The sequence below is a fragment of the Gorilla gorilla genome, chromosome 2, assembly GCF_029281585.2.
Source record: "Gorilla gorilla gorilla isolate KB3781 chromosome 2, NHGRI_mGorGor1-v2.1_pri, whole genome shotgun sequence".
Classification (NCBI taxonomy): domain Eukaryota; kingdom Metazoa; phylum Chordata; class Mammalia; order Primates; family Hominidae; genus Gorilla; species Gorilla gorilla.
The window spans coordinates 10651409-10670694 of record NC_086017.1 but is presented as its reverse complement, the minus strand read 5'-3'; the positions used below and the strand labels follow the sequence as shown (position 1 = coordinate 10670694).

Here is a 19286-nt window from a genome sequence, read left to right as displayed (position 1 = left end):
GGGGCGGGGGGGTGAATGAGAAATTACTTCAATGTACAATGTACATCATTTAAGTGATGGATACCCTAAAGCCCTGAGTTAACCACTGTGCAATATATGCATGTAACAAAATTGCACTTGTATGCCACACATGTACACAAATGGGAAAAATATTTTAAAGAAAAACATCAATCAAGCCTCAGTTGATGTGTAGATTACAAAATACCTAACCAATTCTCATCCAAACTGTCAAAATCATCAAAAACAAGAGAAGTGTGAGAAATACTCACAGTAAAGAGAAGACTAAAGAGACATGACTGCTAAATGTAATGTGGTATCCTGGATGAGATCCTGGAACAGAGAAAGGACACTTCTTAAAAACTAAAGGACTCTAAATGAACTACAGACTTCAGGAAATCATAATCAATGGTATCACTATTGTTTCATTAATTAAAACACTACACAACACTAATGTACAATGTTAATAGGGGAAACTAGATACAAGTATAGAAACTCTTTGCAATTTATTTGAAAATACAAAGCTATTATAAAATTTTAAAGAGATCTGAAGGTTTCACATTCTTCTTTCCATATAATCATCTGCACATTGTCTTTCTATGACTACATCTGCTCTGTCCTAAATAACATTAACTAAATTTTCATTCTTACTTTAATCATTTTTCCTTTTTTTTTTTTTTTTGTTTTTTTGTTTTTGAGACAGAGTTTCACTCTTGTTGCCCAGGCTGGAGTGCAATGGTAAGATCTTGGCACACCACAACTTCCACCTCCCGGGTTCAAGCAATTCTCCTGCCTCAGCCTCCCGAGTAGCTGGGATTACAGGCATGCGCCACCACGCCCAACTAATTTTTGTACTTTTAGTAGAGACGAGGTTTCACCATGTTGGTCAGGCTGATCTCAAACTCCTGACCTCAGGTGATCCACCCGCCTAGGCCTCCCAAAGTGCTGGGATTACAGGCGTGAGCCACTGGCCCGGTCTCTATAATCATTTTTCTTCTGTTTTGTTTGTTTGTTTTTAATTTCCTTTAGTAGTCATTAAGGCCAAAGAATCAATTTATTTTTCAAAAGGTGATGTTGATCTGAGAAAAAGAGGACTTAGATTTGAGACCCATCTTGTTTTCTTCCCAAGCAGAAAAATGCCAAATCTTGCCAACTACCAAATTCCACAGAGGCTCCCCTCCCCACAGAAATAGCAAATCCACTTTAAAGATTTGTTTACAAGGCGGAAACTCAAATCCCCTGCCTTCTAACTGCCCCAGCTGCAGGGAATTACCTCAAAGGTATTAATCCCCTAACAACTCATCAATTCCAAACTGAAAACTTCATTTTGCCTTTAAAAGATGAGCACCGCTCAATTACGCTTTCTTCATTCTGCCTACAAAGATTGAAAATAGATACTGGCATGTCCATGCAATTCAATTGATTATAACATTAATTCATGTAAAGGGGCGAAGAAAATGAGTTTGATTATAGTTTTTACTTTCTAGAGTATGGGAAAAGACAAAAGCCTAAAGGATTTGGAAATGTATTCAACAGGGCTGATAACAGCACACCGATCTGAGTATTACGACCTCATGAAATAGGAACAGCTTCCCCTTAACACTACATTCAGAACAGGGTTTTGTTTCCGGGAAGAAACTTCTTGGTATATTCAATGCTATCCTCTACTTTAGAAACGCAGATTCCATGTGGAAGTATAACACTAAGTTGACTTCCTTTTAGAATTTTATGGTCCGTGCCAAGTCACTGCATGCCATCTATAGTTTTGAGGCCCCTGTGATAAGGGAGATGTGGAAGAAGGCTAGGCAAGGAGCGGGGTGGGATGGCAGGGAAATTGACTCCTGAGAGGAAGTCTTTGACGTCCTCTCACAAGTCAGACTACAAAGATTCAACTGCTGAGAGAAAAATGTCTCTTTAAAGAACAGCTCTCTGAATTTTTAAGAATTCTGAAAGAGGGTGAAAGTTCAAGAGCTGCCAGTTCTCTTTTCCTCTGTAGCTGCTTCCATCAGTGTGCTGCTTATGTAAAACTGCTATAATCCAGGCTCTAAGATTCTGTATTTTGCCCACAGTCAGGACCTTGAGGGAGAAAATGGTGAGGAGAGTCAGCATCACTGTGGCTTAGAACAGGGCTTTGCACTCCGTGGTCTGGCTCAGTGCTCTTCACAGTTTGATGTGCATAGGAATCACCTGGGGTCTTCTGAAAATGTGGATTCTCATTTGTTAAGCAGGGAGTGACACCGCCAGGTCTCTATTTCTATCAAGCTCCAGGATAACCTTGAAGCTGATGCTTTACAAATCACACTGTGGGTAACAAGAGGCTGGCTAATTTATTCCTATGCATCATACAAAGGAATAGAGTCTGAATGCCCAAGTCTTGGGAACATCTGGAGGGCACCCTTCATGGACCTAATGTCTTTTTAAATATCAACTCCCTTTCTCCTCCCAGTCCACCAAATTTTTAAAAATTCTTCTTTTCTCGATGTTTCTTTCTCTTCACATATTTATAGCAGTTAACACTCCTAGCTTCTCCTTTTATCTTAGAGGGTTACTTTCTTTATTTCCTCTGTATGAATATATATGTTCAGAAATGTTACTGAATGATTTTCAGCCTTTTCCAACCACCCTCTCCAGAGTCATTTGAAAGCTTGATTTCGTTCCTTTCTCCATCCCCATCCTTAGTATAGTTTTGGTAGTTTATTTTGATAAAACCGTATCTATCTTCTATGTAACTTTAGGTTTCTATTACAAAATACTATTCTATTAGCTTAACTTGGTAGGTGTTCTAATTTTTCCTTCCCCCAATTTCTAGAATTCCAGATGACTAACATTGCAACACTGATGTGGTAAGCAAATGAGAATCATTAAAAACAAAAACAAAACCTTTTAGAAAGCATGCATATATGAATGGGTCACTAGGTTAGTTTTTATTTGTTTTGTTTCATATTACAAATAAGTCAGTGAGTATTGTGAAAGTGTAGGCATTCAAATCATTTTGCTATATTATTTTTCTATTAGAAATGAGAATGGGCAAGTATAAGTAAATATGAATTTCCTATTCTTAGTGACTTTATGGTGTGGAAGACTTGAAATGATATAGAAAACGTTCATGCTGTTGTTACTATTGTGTTGTTTCTGTCATTATATGTTGGAGAAGTTTAGTGTAGGGTTCTGAAGACGACAGATCGAATTGGTAGACTACGGAATCTGATTAGGACCTCAGAGTTGCTTTTTTTTTTTCTAGCACAGCATGTTAGGGGTAAGAAATGGATTTTAGCCAGGCACGGTGGCTCATGCCTGTAATCCGAGCACTTTGGAAGGCCTAGGCAGGCAGATCACGAGGTCAAGAGATCGAGACCATCCTGGCTAACACGGTGAAACCCCATCTCTACTAAAAATACAAAAAATTAGCCGGGCGTAGTGGCACACACCTGTAGTTCCAGCTACTCGGGAGGCTGAGGCAGGAGAATCACTTGTACCTGGGAGGCGGAGCTTGCAGTGAGCCAAGATCACACTACTGCACTCCAGCCTGAGTGACAGCCAAGACTCCATCTCAAAAAGAAAAAAAAAAAGGATTTTAATGGCTTTAGAAGAGGCTTGCACTTTAGCTCTAAAAGACTTTTTCTCACACGCTCCACTTTCTCATATCCACACATTTTGCCCATTGTTTCAAACCACTCGTGTTTATTACCTATTTTGTGTTTAAAGTATTTAAATTTGCATAGCCATTATATAGTTGGGGTCAGTAAAGAACTGGAGTAAACTCCAGTGCATCTGCTGATGGCATCTGCTGTCCCAGCACAATGGGCACTGGGGTTTTTAGTCTTCATTAACTTTCTGCATAAATTTGTCTGTTTGTTTTTATTTAAACCAGGCTCTTTAGCCACATAACAACTTTTTCAGTGGGAAACAGACCACCTAATGCAAAAAGCTGATAATTCAGTCCATTCTTTTTCTTGTTAACTTAAAAGCATTCATTTAAAATCCCCTTCACATACCTAAAAGTTCAGGAGGACCTCTAAAATATTCTAAACTCACTAGACTTTACTTATCTTGCCTTTCATCAACATGTGTATAAATTAACCATGGTGTACTAAGGGCTAGCAAGCCTAACTTTATTAGGAAAATTAGTCCAGTAATAGTAATTATGTTCTTTCTCGTTTATACCCTGAACTGAGAATTAACTTTTCCATCTACAAGGAAACTGCTGCATACTGATCTTAATAATCTTAATAATTATATTCAGAAAAGCAGTATGAACAAGGACTCCTCAAAGTTCTTCTAGAGTTTAAGGATAATTATTGAAAAGCTCTATCATATTTTATATGTCCAACTGAACTGTAAGTCATCAGTGGATTATCTATGTGGTAGAGATATTTGCCCCAGACTTTACTTTCTATTTGGCTAACAAATTCATTTTAAAATATCTATTATTTTGTTCTGAAAAATGCAATGTGCTGGGTTCTATACAGTGGCTGTCTCCTTTGCTATGAAAGTCCTCTTGTTTCATACATTTTTCTTGTTCTTATTTTTGGCAGTTATACCCTATTCAGGCAATGGAAAACAGTTATCGGCTGCAGGAAGTAGTGAGGTGAATAACTGGTCTGTGTGTGGTTTTTCAGTGGTAGATGGAATTTGTTTAAATCCTGGCTCTGTTACTTGTGATACTATGTAAATGACTCAATATGCACAAATTTCTTCATCTGTAAAATGTGAGTTATATTAGCCCCACAGTATTATCAGTTGAATTGTGTCCCCCCAACAACAAAAAGATATATTGAAGTCCAAACACCCAGTGTTTCCTAACCTTCAGTATTACAAAGTGTGACTTTATTTGCAGAAAAGGTTGTTGTGGATGTAAGTGGTTAATATGAGGTCATACCAGAGTACGGAGGGTTCCTAATCCAATGCGACTGGCGTCTTTGTAAGAAGTGGCCATGAGAAGACCAATATACACACAAGGAAGAAACAATGTGGCAACGAAGAGGCTGGATTTTGCAGCTTCAAGGGACAACAAAGGTGTGCAGAAAACTGCCAAAAGCTATGAAGAGGCAAGGAAGGATTCCTCTATATATACCAGAGGGACCATTGCCCTGTCAACAACTCGAACTTGGACTTCAAGCTTCCAGAACAGTGAATCCAACAACATTTCTGTTGTTTTAAGCCACTCGGTCTATGGTACTTTCTTACGACCATCCTAAGACTCTAATATATATATTTAAATGAGATAATGCTTTCAGTGTTCTCAGTAGAAAATTTGATACCAATGCTCAATAGACAATTTCTGCTTCATATTTGTAGCTGGTATTTATTTTTCTCTAGCATGTGAAACAAAATGAACCAGAAAAAATATGTGCAAAGATTTGAGGAAATCATATTTTAAATACTTTTTAAAAATCTATTTAAGAAACGTGAAATTTCCTATTCAACATATGAATGGGGAGAAATCCAAATGTAAAAACAAATAGGTTGGGTATTAGCTTTTATTTTCTCCATAGTCCAGTCTTTAAAATGTTAGTTCATTTGTTTTCTCTGAAGGGAATGTACATTACATGCTGAAAACTAACTGACTGAAGACACAAATAGACATGAAGCATGTCCATTGTTCTCATCTTTGGAAAAATCCCCTCGCTCTCATTTCATGTAATTTGTGTGGGGTTGACTCTACTTCATATACAGTCAAGTCACTAACTTGACCTTACAAACCGTAAGTGTTCTTAGAATAAATGACAACTACGATATAGACCTGACTGCAGTCACCTTTGTCAGCCACGTGGAGGAAATTGCTTGTAGTTGAAGAGAATGTAGTTAACACAGAGAGAAAAATGAGTCACAAAAAAGGATAGAAAATTCTAATATTGAGGAGGAGCCAAGATGGCCGAAGAGGAACAGCTCTGGTCTACAGCTCCCAGTGTGAGTGACACAGAAGACAGGTGATTTCTGCATTTCCAACTGAGGTACTGAGTTCATCTCACTGGGGAGTGCCAGACGGTAGGTCAGGAAACAACAATAGGAACACTTTTACACTGTTGGTGGGACGGTAAACTAGTTCAACCATTGTGGAAGTCAGTGTGGCGATTCCTCAGGGATCTAGAACTAGAAATACCATTTGACCCAGCCATCCCATCACTGAGTAACAGTGGCTCCCGCCTGTAATCCCAGCACTTTGGGAGGCCAAGGCAGGTGGATCACAAGGTCAGGAGGTCGAGACCATCCTGACTAACACGGTGAAACCCCGTCTCTACTAAAAATACAAAACATTAGGTGGGCGTGGTGGTGGGCACCTGTAGTGTCAGCTACTCGGGAGGCTGAGGCAGGAGAATGGCGTAAACCTGGGAGGCGGAGCTTGCAGTGAGCCAAGATCCTGCCACTGCACTCCAGCCTGGGTGACAGAGTGAGACTCCATCTCAAAAAAAAAAAAAAAAAAATTTCCTCTGCATGCATTTAGAACCACATCAAAGTTATAATTTTTTCTTCCACCATCAAACATATTTTAGAAAACTCAACAAATCCTACGGTATTTACAAAAGTTTTGCTTACTGTATTCTTTCTTTCAGATGTTCCAAGATTTTTGGAATGTCATTTCCTTTGTTTAGAGAACACATTTCTTTAGCCATTATTTATGGTCGGTTTGATAATAACAAATTAATGTTTTCTCATCTGAGAATGGCTTGATTTCCCCTTCAATCTGGGAGGACATTTTCACTGGGTCTAGGATGCTCAGTTAAAAGGCCTTTTCTTTCAGCATTGCATTGCGCCACTTCTTTCAGGACTCCATGGTTTCTGATAAGAAACCTACTGCCATTTGTATTATTTATCTCTAAAGGTAAGGTGTGGGTTTTCTCTGGCTCTTCAAGATTTGTAAATGTCTCTTGGCATGGAATTCTTTGGATTATCTTACTTGGAGTTCACTCAACTTATAAGTGAGTGCTGTATGTAACATTGTGTGTGTGTGTGTGTAACATTGGAAATAGTGCTATTAGAAAAGCTAGGGATAAACTCATGTATCTAACCAACTGAAAATTGCTACGTAAGATATATTTAAGGAGCTCATGCAAACTAATAATAGAAGAAATGCCTGCTCAATTTAAAAATGGGTTATTTATGGCATAGGCAATTCACAGTAGAAGAAACATAACTGGCAAAATAGTCACATATTACATTATTTATCCTAGCCATAACTAAGTTTCTTTTTTATTCAATGAAAAAAGTGGAAAAAAGCTTTTATAAATGAAGGAAGAAAAAGAACAACACTGCCTCATTTAATGCAGGTACACATTTTATGATTATTTGAATGCAATGAATTTGAAAGTAAAATAATTTTGAATAAAATCACAGTTCATGAATAAATTGAGCAAGATATGTGAAAGGAAAATAAATCTCAGGATTCCAAACTCCCTCAGTCAAAGGGAAAATTTAAACTGGGAACTGCATCATGCAACCTGCCTCCCATTTTGTTTCTACGATGGCTAAAAACATGAAAAAGCTACATAGCTCCCTCATAATTTTCCCAAGAGCAAATTCCTTGTGGGCCCCAAGATCTTTATCCTGAGACAGTTATGTTGAATTTTACCCTGACCATGTACATTGATAGCTTGTCTTCACAAATACAGGACAAAGGACAGAACTCAAAGTCTTCACTTTGCTCATCTGAGGTAAATGCTTATCTGATTGCTTCTTCAGCCTTAAGTTTATTTTATTTTATGTAAAAAATGTAGATTCACTGAGCTAGATGAATGCATAAGTGACTATTTTTCTACCCTACTCTCACATGTGAATGGCTGATCAAAGACTCAGAAGAATGCAACTGCTTGCCTCTTAACTACCCACAGCTTTTAAAAATGTCTTTCTCTCTCTCCAGCATTTGCCCTTTCCCCTTTAAATATTGAAGCCCTCAAAATCATCTTTGGAGAAAGACACCGTCTTGTCTCCCAAGCACTGTCCTTAACTTTGGCAAAATAAATGTCTAAATTAATTGAGACCAGTCTCAGATACTTTTTGGTTTGCAGACAATATAAAACTTTCACATTAACATTGTATTAAGGGTCATAGAGCTTCCAAGCTTCGTGGTGGAATAAATTGTAAGTGGATTTAGTGCAACTTCCACATAGGTCTCACTCTTTAAGTAGTGAAAAATAATAGCTGTCATTCTTTATTAGAATCAGTCTTGAATGAGGCAAGTGTTGACTTATTGGAGTGTGATATTATGATATAATAAGAACTATCCATTTGCTCTCTGACCCTGGTTCCTGTCACACAGCTCTGAAAACCCTTGGAATTTCTAGAGTGATGTGTCTTTGCATATTAATGAGATGATTGGTGGCTTGGGACCCTTAGATAGCTTCAGGATTGGGCTGGTCACCAGAAGGACCAAGGCATAATTAGAGTTGGAGTTGTCAGCCCCACCCCAACCCTCCAGGGAAGAGAGAGGGAGTGATGTTTGAGTTGATCACCAAGGACAAATGATATAATCAATGGCGTCTATGTAATGTTGCCTCTATAAAAAATCCAAAAGTCGGGGTTCCCTGGAGGTGCCTGGGAGGGTGGGTAAATAGCTTTCATACCTTGCCCTGGCTCTTTTAAAAATGCACCTGTTCATCTGTCTTGTTCATCTATATTCTTTGTAATGTATTTTATAGTGAATTGGTAAACTAAGTAAAGTGTTTCCCTAAGTTCTTTGAGCTTCTCTAGCAAATTAGCTGAATCTGAGGAAGGGGTGATGGGAACTCAGATTTATAGCCAATCACTCAGAAGCACAGGTCAAAACCCCAGGCTTGCAATTGGCATTTTAAATTGAGGTTAGTCCTATGAGACTGAGTGCTTAACCTGTAGCATCTGATAATAATTCTAGGTAGATAGTGTCAAAATTGAGCTAAGTTATAGTATACCCAGTTGGCATCTGTTAGAGAATTAGCTGCTTGTTGTGTGTCACGGGGAACCAATACATCTGGTTCATAAATTTGAATTGAATATGAGAGCAAGGAAAACGCTTTTTATTTTTCTTATCTCACATAGGGAATCTTTCAGAAAGTATACACACATAGAGAATCAGCTCCGTTATATGATGTATGTATTCCTAAAATTCACCTTGCTATGCAAATTTATGGAATAAAAATTACATGGCTTATGGGGAGACTGGTGATGGGAAACAATAGTCAAAAACTTTTTCAGTGACATACACAGAAGAAAATTATAGGAACCTAATAAAAATAGTAGCATACTTTTATCCATATTAAGTGGTAAAGAAATATATAGTTTCATAAAAGAAATATGACACTTCCTTTTTGAAAAAAAACTAAGGTTTGCTTGTGGAAGTGAGTATTGAAAGGGTTTCAGCTTGGGAGGAATTGCAAAGTGGTGAAATAAGAATTATCTGAAATCAGACAGAAAGCTGTAACACCAGATATAGATGGGTGGTCTCATCACACCTGTGCTGAGCTGAAGTGGCTGGTGGATGTTTGAGGTTTGTTTATGCTTACATTTTATGTATTGCTACGTGGCTTTGTTCTGCCAGGTGCCATTTTGTGCATCCGCCTAGTGTTTCTCAAAGATGAAGTAACACATAGGCAAACAAGAAATTTGTGTCATGCTCAAATTGTTCCTTAATATATAAATAGTTTTGGAACTAATTCATTTTTTAAAAAACAAGCCTTTTAAAAGAACTTACTGCACTGCCTTCTTCTAATCAGATACATTTGTTTGCAGGTGCATAATTTGGCACAGACTTTGTGCAGTTTAATTTAATACAATTCCTTTTAAGTACTGAATAAATCCCATTAAATCTGTAGAACATTTGATCCAATATATCAGCCTTTGGGATTTTACTAAAGAAGTAGAAACATTTTTATTGCAAAAATATTTAATATGAGTATGATTCATATACAAAATTTAGATCCTTCTTCAATGTAAAAATATAGGTGTTTGTTTAAATAAATTATGTATAGCCATATAATTAACTACCATGCAAATATAAAAAGTTTTTCAGAAATTATCTTTTGAAATTGAAATATATTAAAGGTGTATTATGAGAGAAAAAATATCAATATTAAAATAATATGTAAGATAAAATATAAATCACATAATATATTTGTTTTTATATAATAAATGTATCTACAAGAGTATCAATAACTTGTCGTCTCTGGCTGGGATTATATTTATTACTTAAATTCATTGTTTCTTTTGTTTCAAAATATTTAGTGATTATTTTCTTTAATGATATATACAATTAGCATAATCATAACAAACATTATAGCTTATGCAACTTAAAATGTAATCTCAAAACAATTCTATGATATGTTTTTATTAAATGGTTTACTCATGGTCCAAAATTGGACCAGGTACAATTACTTTGTTGGGCGTATGGTCCATGACTCTCCATCTTTTTCCTCCACCAGGGTTGATTCATAACTGTCATGCATACCACATGTTTCTACTTGGGCCCCTGGTAGATCTTGCAAACTGATTCCTGATTTATAACTTTTATCAACATGATATTGATATAACTGTGACTGAGCAACCAGAATTGGCACGTGAGCTGTATCTATTTGCCTCCTCTATTTCATCATGCCGGCAGAGAGCCAGTAACATGTATTCCCACTTGAACACCCATTGTCTGTATCAATTGTATAAAATTTGGCTTGGTTACTTTTAGAGCTGACTAAAATGCACTATGTATTCACTGCATTGTAGCATGCATATATTTGAAATGGAGATGTGTCCTACCAAAATATCAAGAAATGATCCATTTTTCCAGCATCTAATACTTAGGTTGCTCTAACATATCCTCAGAGGACTCATTTTCAAATCCCACTCTTGGACAAAATATTGCCTTTCTCTCCTTCACTGGTGACATTGAAATAAAATTGCTATGATTCAAGGACTAGAGAAATAAATACTGTATGCTTTAAAGAAAGGCCAATTTGGCAGTAACTGGGGGATGGGGGAGAATGGAATACTGCTGTGCCAATGTCAGAAACAGCCCTTCCTCAAATCCTATCCTTTTTACAGTGCAGAGCAACCTTCATAAGTTGTACTTCTCTCACACCCTGAAGCCAAACTTAAAAGTTTAATCCTCATGAGCAAAAAATGAAATTCTTTATAAAAATAGCTCCTGGCTGAAAGACTCTACAAAAAAAAAAAAAAAAAAAAAAAAGAGGAGGAAGAAACAAAGAAAGAGCAGACAGCAAATGGGATAGTAAGCCAACAGAATTTTCCCACAGTAACCTTACCACCTTGCATGCAAGGATCCTGGGCAGCCAAGTGTCAAGCTATGTGAAAAGGAAGCATGAGTCTCTGGTGCTTACAAATTCAATTCCATTAAACAAGTATTTATTGAGTGTCTTCCATGTGCTCAGCAATGCTTTAGACACTGTGAAAGAAACAAAGGATGTATAAGACAGTTACTACCCTGAAGGACTTTGCAATCTTGTTGAAGAGCTTTCTCTGGAAAACAATTTGATGCTGAATGAGTAAGAAACACACATGATTCAAAACACCCTGTGGACAGAAAAACTATTCACATGTCATCCAGATGTCACTTTAATGGAAGCTCAACCACCTCGTTTTTAATTTACCAAAGGAATCAACCCAGGGCATACGTATGTATTTAGCCTTGTCCACATTTCAAGTGGATCATTCTAAGCAAACAAACTTTCTTCTATACCAAGAATGCTGCTGTTGAAATGTGCTGGGGCTGCCTGAATTTGCTCCTTGACCTTCTCTGTCAAATATGACAGTCATTTCTTTGTGGGTAATGCATTATCAGTGTCCCATTGTGATGATGTATTATACTTACACATCATTGAAGAAGCAATTTGCTTTGATGATGTACAGACATGCAATAGATCACGGCTCAGAAAGAGTGAGAGGAGGAGCACCCTGGAGATCTATATTTCAAGCAGTGATGCCATCCATACAAGAACACAGACATCATTAATTTAAATTATCTGGACAGGAGCTGGGCTAATGAAAGGACTTTTGACCCTTCCCAAATGTAAAAATAGATTTATTAAAAATGCTTTCTCATGGTTGTCAAACGGTAGCATAGGGAATTCTTGTGGTGATGGAACTTCTCAGTGACTGTGATGGTAGATCCATAACCTACACATTAATAATAATCTATAGAATTTATACATGTACATGTGCACATACACACACAAATGAGTCCAAGCCAAACTGGGGTAACCTGAGTAAGTTGGATGGACTGTACAATGTCAATATTATTGTTATGATATTACACTATAGTTTAACAAAATATTGTCATTGGGGGAAGCTGGGCAAAGTGTATACAGAATCTCTTTGTATTATTTCTCACAAATGCATGTTGTTCTATAATTATTTTAATAATTATTCACATGTAACCCAGATGTCATTTTAACAATGAAACTATTTTTAAATGGTTTCCCAGATAATAAAAAATTATCAGACTCAACTTTTATAGTATGACCAAAGTTTTCTTCTTTTTAAGACATTACAAAGAAAAAAAGACATTCACACACTTTAATAAAAAATCCTGTTGTAAAGGGAGATATTGGCAAATATTTAATATTAATCCATGACAATTATATTCATATTAACACTGACTTAATGTCCAACACAAAGAAAGGATTCTGTTTAATGAAAGAAACTAATTTGTAGGATTTAAAATATTTTAGAACATTATTTCAGTTCACATATATAAATATAAAAAACCTTAGTGTTGGTCTTTGTCATAAAACAGAATAGCTTGAGAGGGTAAGATCTATGAAGACAAATTTAAATAAGTTTAAACTAAGGCCTAAAGGTGAAATCCATACACAGGTTTCTTTAGAATTAGAGCTCTTAAGACAGAAATTATATCCATGTTACACCAGAAATATCTTTTGATAAGTGTATTCAATAAGTGGACATCTTTATCAATAGTCATATTTACATGAAGCTGAATTTATTTTTGGGGATGCATAGAAACTAGGGGAGTGCTTATTTATGTTACAGTGATGTTAGGCTAAGGGGATGGCTTTGCTTGCTAGGAATAGAATGAAGATGAACAAGTACAAAAGACACAATTATGAAATGCAAATTGAGCAATGTGGTGGGATCCAACATATAACACATATTGACAAATGTGTCAACTTCCATGAGATTCCCATAACCACAAGACATTAAAATAGAGAATAATTCATAAATCTATTAAGAATAGGAGAAAAGGAAGATACCAGGAGACAAAGACATTCCTTGCAGTAGGAAGGCAAATGATATCATATTTAGGAATGAACTGAAATGCTCACAGACTTAGCAGAAAAAGGAGTCAGTGAAGGAGAAAGCTGCTCTTCACAAAAGAGTCCTTGGAAGTTGGTATTTACAGAGATCTCAGATTTGAGAAGATGGGTATATAAATTAGATAAACTATTCTGCCTTCCAAGCCATATTTGCAATGGGGTATTTTCTTTCATGCTGAGTCCAGATTAATATATTCTAAAGAAATTGATCGATCTGACTGCCCAAAGTTGGGGATCCAAGAGTGGGCATGGAGACATGGAACAGAATCCAAATCATTTTTAATTGAGGATACATGTAGGCTGGAGATAGGGCATGTCCATTCCTTGCTCACATCTCTGAAAACTAATACTTGCCAATAATTACTGACAGTTACTTCTCATGTTCTGGGGTAGAGGCAAGTATGTGAAGAGGACATCCACTCAAGCTGCCTAAATTAGTTTGTTCAATTATTCATTCCTAAATATAAACATAGAACTAAGGAACACAATATATTTTGGGAAAAAAAGCAGAAAAGAGATGAAAATTTAAACATGTAAATATTTAAATTAAAAATGTAAAAATTTGAGATTATCAATTCATACATACATATAAAATCGATCTAGTGTTTTAGTTCTAGTAACTGAAGAGATAAAGAATGTAATACATGCTATGCCATCAATGACCTCAAAAATTTGATTTGTTAATAACATCTCCAAAATTCTGAAAGGCAGTATATCATATAAAGAAGATGCAGACCACAGTGGGCTTGATCAGCTTTCATACTGTTGCTTTCTTAAAGCACTTTAACATTTGATTCCGTTTTTTGACATGATAAACATGAATATATTGCCTGTCTTATACAGTGAAAGACAAATTTAAAGAGGACTAAATAAAAACAAAATTATTTGTAATATAAAATATTTTCAACAAGGATATAAAGGCTAATTGGCCTGAATTCTATTGTTTTACTTTATTTGGATAAAAACCATTACACTGATAAATAAGCAGAATATTCAAGTTGAGAGAAGTGTAAGTGACTAGTAAAGGGTTCAGTGCAAAGTTGTTTGTGCCATTCTAAGGATGTGAGCACCTAATAATGTGTGTGTGGGTGGGTGTGCATGTGCATGTAGGAAAAAGTGATTCCAGATCAAAACCACATTTTATTTTACACTGCTTTGGAAAAATTATCAATGAAAGATGCAAACAATTTCATTGCTAAATCCAAATGCTGTTAGAATTGACTAAAGTGAAAATGTATTGCCATGAGCTTAAGCCATATGATAATATAACAACAGAGAAAAAATTTCCGTTTTTTGCTAATAGCCAGAAGTCAAGTTTCTTCATGTTAGAAATCATACTCAATTAACCAGGAAGAATGATTTGAGGCAAAACAGGAGAGAAAAGTCAAGTAGGAGGCCATTTCTACTAGGAGCTACTCACAATTTAAGTTTTCCTTATAATGTCACTCCTATATTTTCAAAAAACTAAGGAAAAATATAAGAAAGTATGTGAAGGAGAGTCAAATGCTGTCAGGCGCGGTGGCTCAGGCCTGTAATCCCAGCACTTTGGGAGGCCAATGAGGGCGGATCATGAGGTCAAGAGATGGAGACCATCCTGCCAACATGGTAAAACCCCATCTCTACTAAAAATACAAAAACTAGCTGGGAGTGGTGGCACGTGCCTGTAGTCCCAGCTACTCGGTAGGCTGAGGCAGGAGAATTGCTTGAACCCAGGAGGTGGAGCTTGCAGTAAGCTGAGATCAGCAACTGCACTCCAGCCTGGCTACAGAGTGAGGCTCCATTCCCCTACTCCCATCCCCCATTCCCGCCAAAAAAAAAAAAAAAAAAAGAAAAAAAAGAGAGAGAGAGTAAAATGCTTCTGGAATGGGGACCACAGTGAAAATGGCTAACAGATCATGTCACAGTATGAAGGACTTATAAAGAACTCTTGAAAAGCTCAAACTGAGAGACAAATTAATTAGTTCTTTCATCCAATCCTCCAGTGAAAAAACTCACCTTTTTATCTTGCTCTTAGTTACCTAGTCTCTACTTCTTTTTTTTTCTTTATTGTTGCTTGTTCCTTGTTTTTTCCCTCTTGCAGTTTTATTTTCAGGATAAAAAAACACATGAAGGAGAAATATGAAGGAGATATATTTGGCCATTTTCTTTCAAATAATTTTCAAATTTATGTAACACATATTTGAGTAGTAAGGAAAGATGGTGGCACCAATTCATTAAGACCACTGACTTCTGAGATATAATGGAAAGATGGTTTCAGAAAGAAAACAAAGATTTGTTCACTATATTAAACAGTATTTGGATTTGGAAACCAAAACTTATACTGAAACATAAGAAATCCTGAATAGTCAAACCAATCTTGAGCAAGGAAAAAAATGCTGGAGGCATCCTACTTCATGGTTTCAAACTGTATCACATAACTATAGTCATCAAAACGGTATTGTACTGGCATAAAAGCAGACACACAGACCAATGGAACAGAAAAGAGAACCCATAAATAAATTCACCCCTATATGCTCAACTAATCTTTGACATGGGTGCCAAGAATACACAGTGGGGAAGGAATATTGTTTTCAATAAAATACGTTGGGAAATCTGAATATTCGCATGCAAAAGAGTGAAACTGAAACCTTATCTTACACCATATACTGAACAAAAACTACCTCAAAACAGATTAAATATGCAAATATAAAACATGAAACTGTAAAACTAGTAAAATAAATCATAGAAAAAATGTCCTTGACATTGGTCTTGGCAATTTTTTTTATATGACACCAAATACACAGGCTACAAAAGCAAAAATAGACTAGTGGGGCTACATCAAACTAAGAAGCTTCTGAACATCAAACAAAACAATGAATAGAATAAAAACACACCTGAAAAATGGGAGAAAATATTTTCAAAACATCAAATAAGGGGTTCATATCTAAAATATATAAGGAACACATACAACTTCATAGTGAAAAAAATGAAAAACCCTATTAAAATATGGGCAAAGGACCTGGCTAAACATATCTCCAAAGAAGACATACAAATGGCCAACAGGTATAGGAAACAAATGTTTCATATCACCAAGCATTAGGGAAATGTAAATCAAATCCACAAGGAGTTATCACCTCACATTTCTTAGAATGGCTATTAACAAAAAGATAAAAGATAACAAGTGTTAGGAAAGATTTGGAGAAAAGAAAACCCAAGTAAACTATTGGTGGGAATGTAAGTTAATACAGTCAACGTGGAAAGCAGTATGGAAATTCCTCAAAAAATAAAATTAGAACTTATAAAATGTAGCAGTTTCATTTCTGGATGTATATCCAAATGAAATAAAATCACTCCCTCAAAGAGATACCTCCACCCCAGTATGTATTGCAGCATTAGTCACAATAGCCAATTCAGGGAAACCTAAATGTTAATGGAGGAATGGATAAATGACTCCATGAAGGATTCTACGTGCATGCACACACACACACAAATATATTGGAGTATTTTTCAGCCTTGAAAAAGAAGAAAATCCTGCCATTTGTAATAACAAGTATGAACCAGAAGGAAATGATACTAAGCTAAATAATCCAACAGAGGAAAAAAACACTGCATAATCTCACTTACATGTGAAATCTAAAATAGTCAAATTTATAGCAGCACAGAGTAGAAGGGTGGGGTTGGGGGAAAGGAAAATAGGGAGATAATTGCCAATAGGGTAGGTGTTAAATATTCTCATTACACACACACACTCACACACACACAGAGTTAACTACATAAAGTAATAGATATGTTAATTAACTTGATTGTGATAACCATTTCAGAACATATATGAATAGCTACACATCAACTCGTACAGTGTAAATGCACACAATTTCTATTTGTCAATTATACAGCAATAAACCCAGAAAAAAACAAAATAAACAAAAAAACCAAAATCAAAATAACAAAAACTAAACTACCATTTACAGTAGCAGATACAGTTAAGAACCTGAGAATGTTTAAGATGGAAGAGACATAACTCATAAATGAGGTGGGGGAAGAGGAATAGGTCAAATATTAAAGAATCATTATATAAAAGACAGAGAAGACTTTGCTATAATCTCAAGTAAAACAACTGGATTCAAGGACAGAAACACAAAGGAAGCATTCTTTTATTTCAAAATAAAAAAGATTTCCTCAGGTTTTGGTGAGTTTCTGGCCATGAAGTTTCTTTTCAAAAGTGCTTCAAATGTTTCATAGGTTTTCTGTTCCCTTAGAAATCTAAGAGCTCATGATTCAATCACAAGCAATGATAACTTGAAAGAAAATGTTTACAAGAACAAAGATAATACAATTCACTAAAACCGATGGTGATTAATTAAAAGTTTCACAGGATAGCTTGCCAATCTTACCTGCTGAGTTTTAAGTCAGGTGCCTCAGCCAAAATCTTGGTAGCTCTTTTAAGAAGCCAAAGTGCACCTCGAAGAGTCTTTAGTTTGGTCCAGCTTTGCAAACCTGATATTCCTAGGATAATGAATATATGAGTTTTTCTAGAGAGAGAAAGGACATGAATTAAAGGAATGATAGCTGAAGCAACACTCATGTACTTGGTGAAAGGAAGTGGCTCTAGAGCTTATTGGAAACCACCAACTAAAGCAGTCCTAATTTATTGCTACTTAATTTAGTTCTGCCTTAAATTTTCCCTCTTTTAGTTTTTAAAAGTTGAAAATGTTTTGTTCTTCATTGTGATTTTCTTTCCCTACTGACAATGCATGATAAGCACTAAGGCCACAAGAGCTTATTCTGTTGAGGGTGAAGTTAAAACGCATGTTTGTCTTAGACTGGTGATATAATAGAAGGTCTGTTCTTTTTTATCTCTACATGATTATTTTGAGTGAAAAATTTAAAGCTCTTTCACATACCATTGGCTTGTCTTCTGGAGAAAGGAACAGCATATATAGAGGATGAAAAAATAAAAAATCCTTTCTAATTTTGCTAGGCAAAAGTGCTCCTTTAAACAATACCATATTAAAAGTCCAATGCCAGGGGTATTTATTCTATTTTCAAGAAGCTCATCAGTTCAAAGAATACAGGTCCCTATTTGTTTTGTTTTTCAATAGTCTAACACAATACAGCATAGTTTTAATAAAACAAAGAAAGTTTGAGCATTTCTTTGCTATTTCTTCAAAATTAGTTAATGCATACTAAAGCAGCCAATTTTCTATATGTACTGGAGGTCATTTTTCTTTTCTTTTTTTTAAATATTAGGATTTAGTAGAATGAACATATCACAACAGTTCCATAGATATGGCAATATAGCAGTGGAATTATATATTGACTAATATGTTAATCTTGTTAATCATCCTATACTGTTGTTTCATTCTGGATAACTTTTTTCACATTTTTATTTCATTCATTTCAAAATAAATTAATTGAAAATCAATATGATGCATATTTTGATGAGTTAAGAAAACGTGGCATAGAAAATTAACTTAAAGTTTGAGAGATTGTCTAAATGATTTTTCAATTAAGGATTGTCTATGGCTAACATAAAAAATCTACATCAAATAGTAATTATATATTCTCAGAAAAGAAGAAGAAATTGGGCCAGAAGTATACAATTTGATATATTAATATATTTCCTATTATTTTTCATAATTTTCCCAGTATGAAAAACTGCTAAATTATGAAAGCAGTATATGAAATTATAACATTAATTCCCACGTATGTTAATTTTGCCATTGACTTATGAACTAATTTTCAAATTTATTTTGAAATTAATCATACCTTCTAGTTCAAGGGCCTTCATGGATTCTGAATGTAAAAGAATCCCAATGATTTCATCTCTTCAAAAAACATAAATATAAATTGTATTCAAATATGCATATTACACAAAGATGCATTACACATATTGCAATAGACATTCATACATATTTTTGGTTGGTGATTTAGCCTGAATTTGCTAACAATGGCATGGTGTCTACTTTGATTTTATTTAGCTGGAATAATCATGTATTAGTCCATTCTTGCACTGCTATTAAATACCTGAGACTGGGTAGTTTATAGGAAAAAGAAGAT

General features: G+C 35.5%; 1 long non-coding RNA gene across 1 annotated transcript; it reads right to left on the bottom strand.

The window, feature by feature from the left end:
• Nucleotides 1-269: 269 nt before the first annotated feature.
• On the bottom strand, nt 270-18827 carry LOC129532265 (uncharacterized). Its single transcript, XR_008677925.2, has 4 exons — nt 17621-18827; nt 11223-11362; nt 3426-3546; nt 270-330 (listed from the first exon to the last, which is right to left on the bottom strand). It is a non-coding gene; the product is annotated as an uncharacterized lncRNA (long non-coding RNA).
• Nucleotides 18828-19286: the final 459 nt, after the last annotated feature.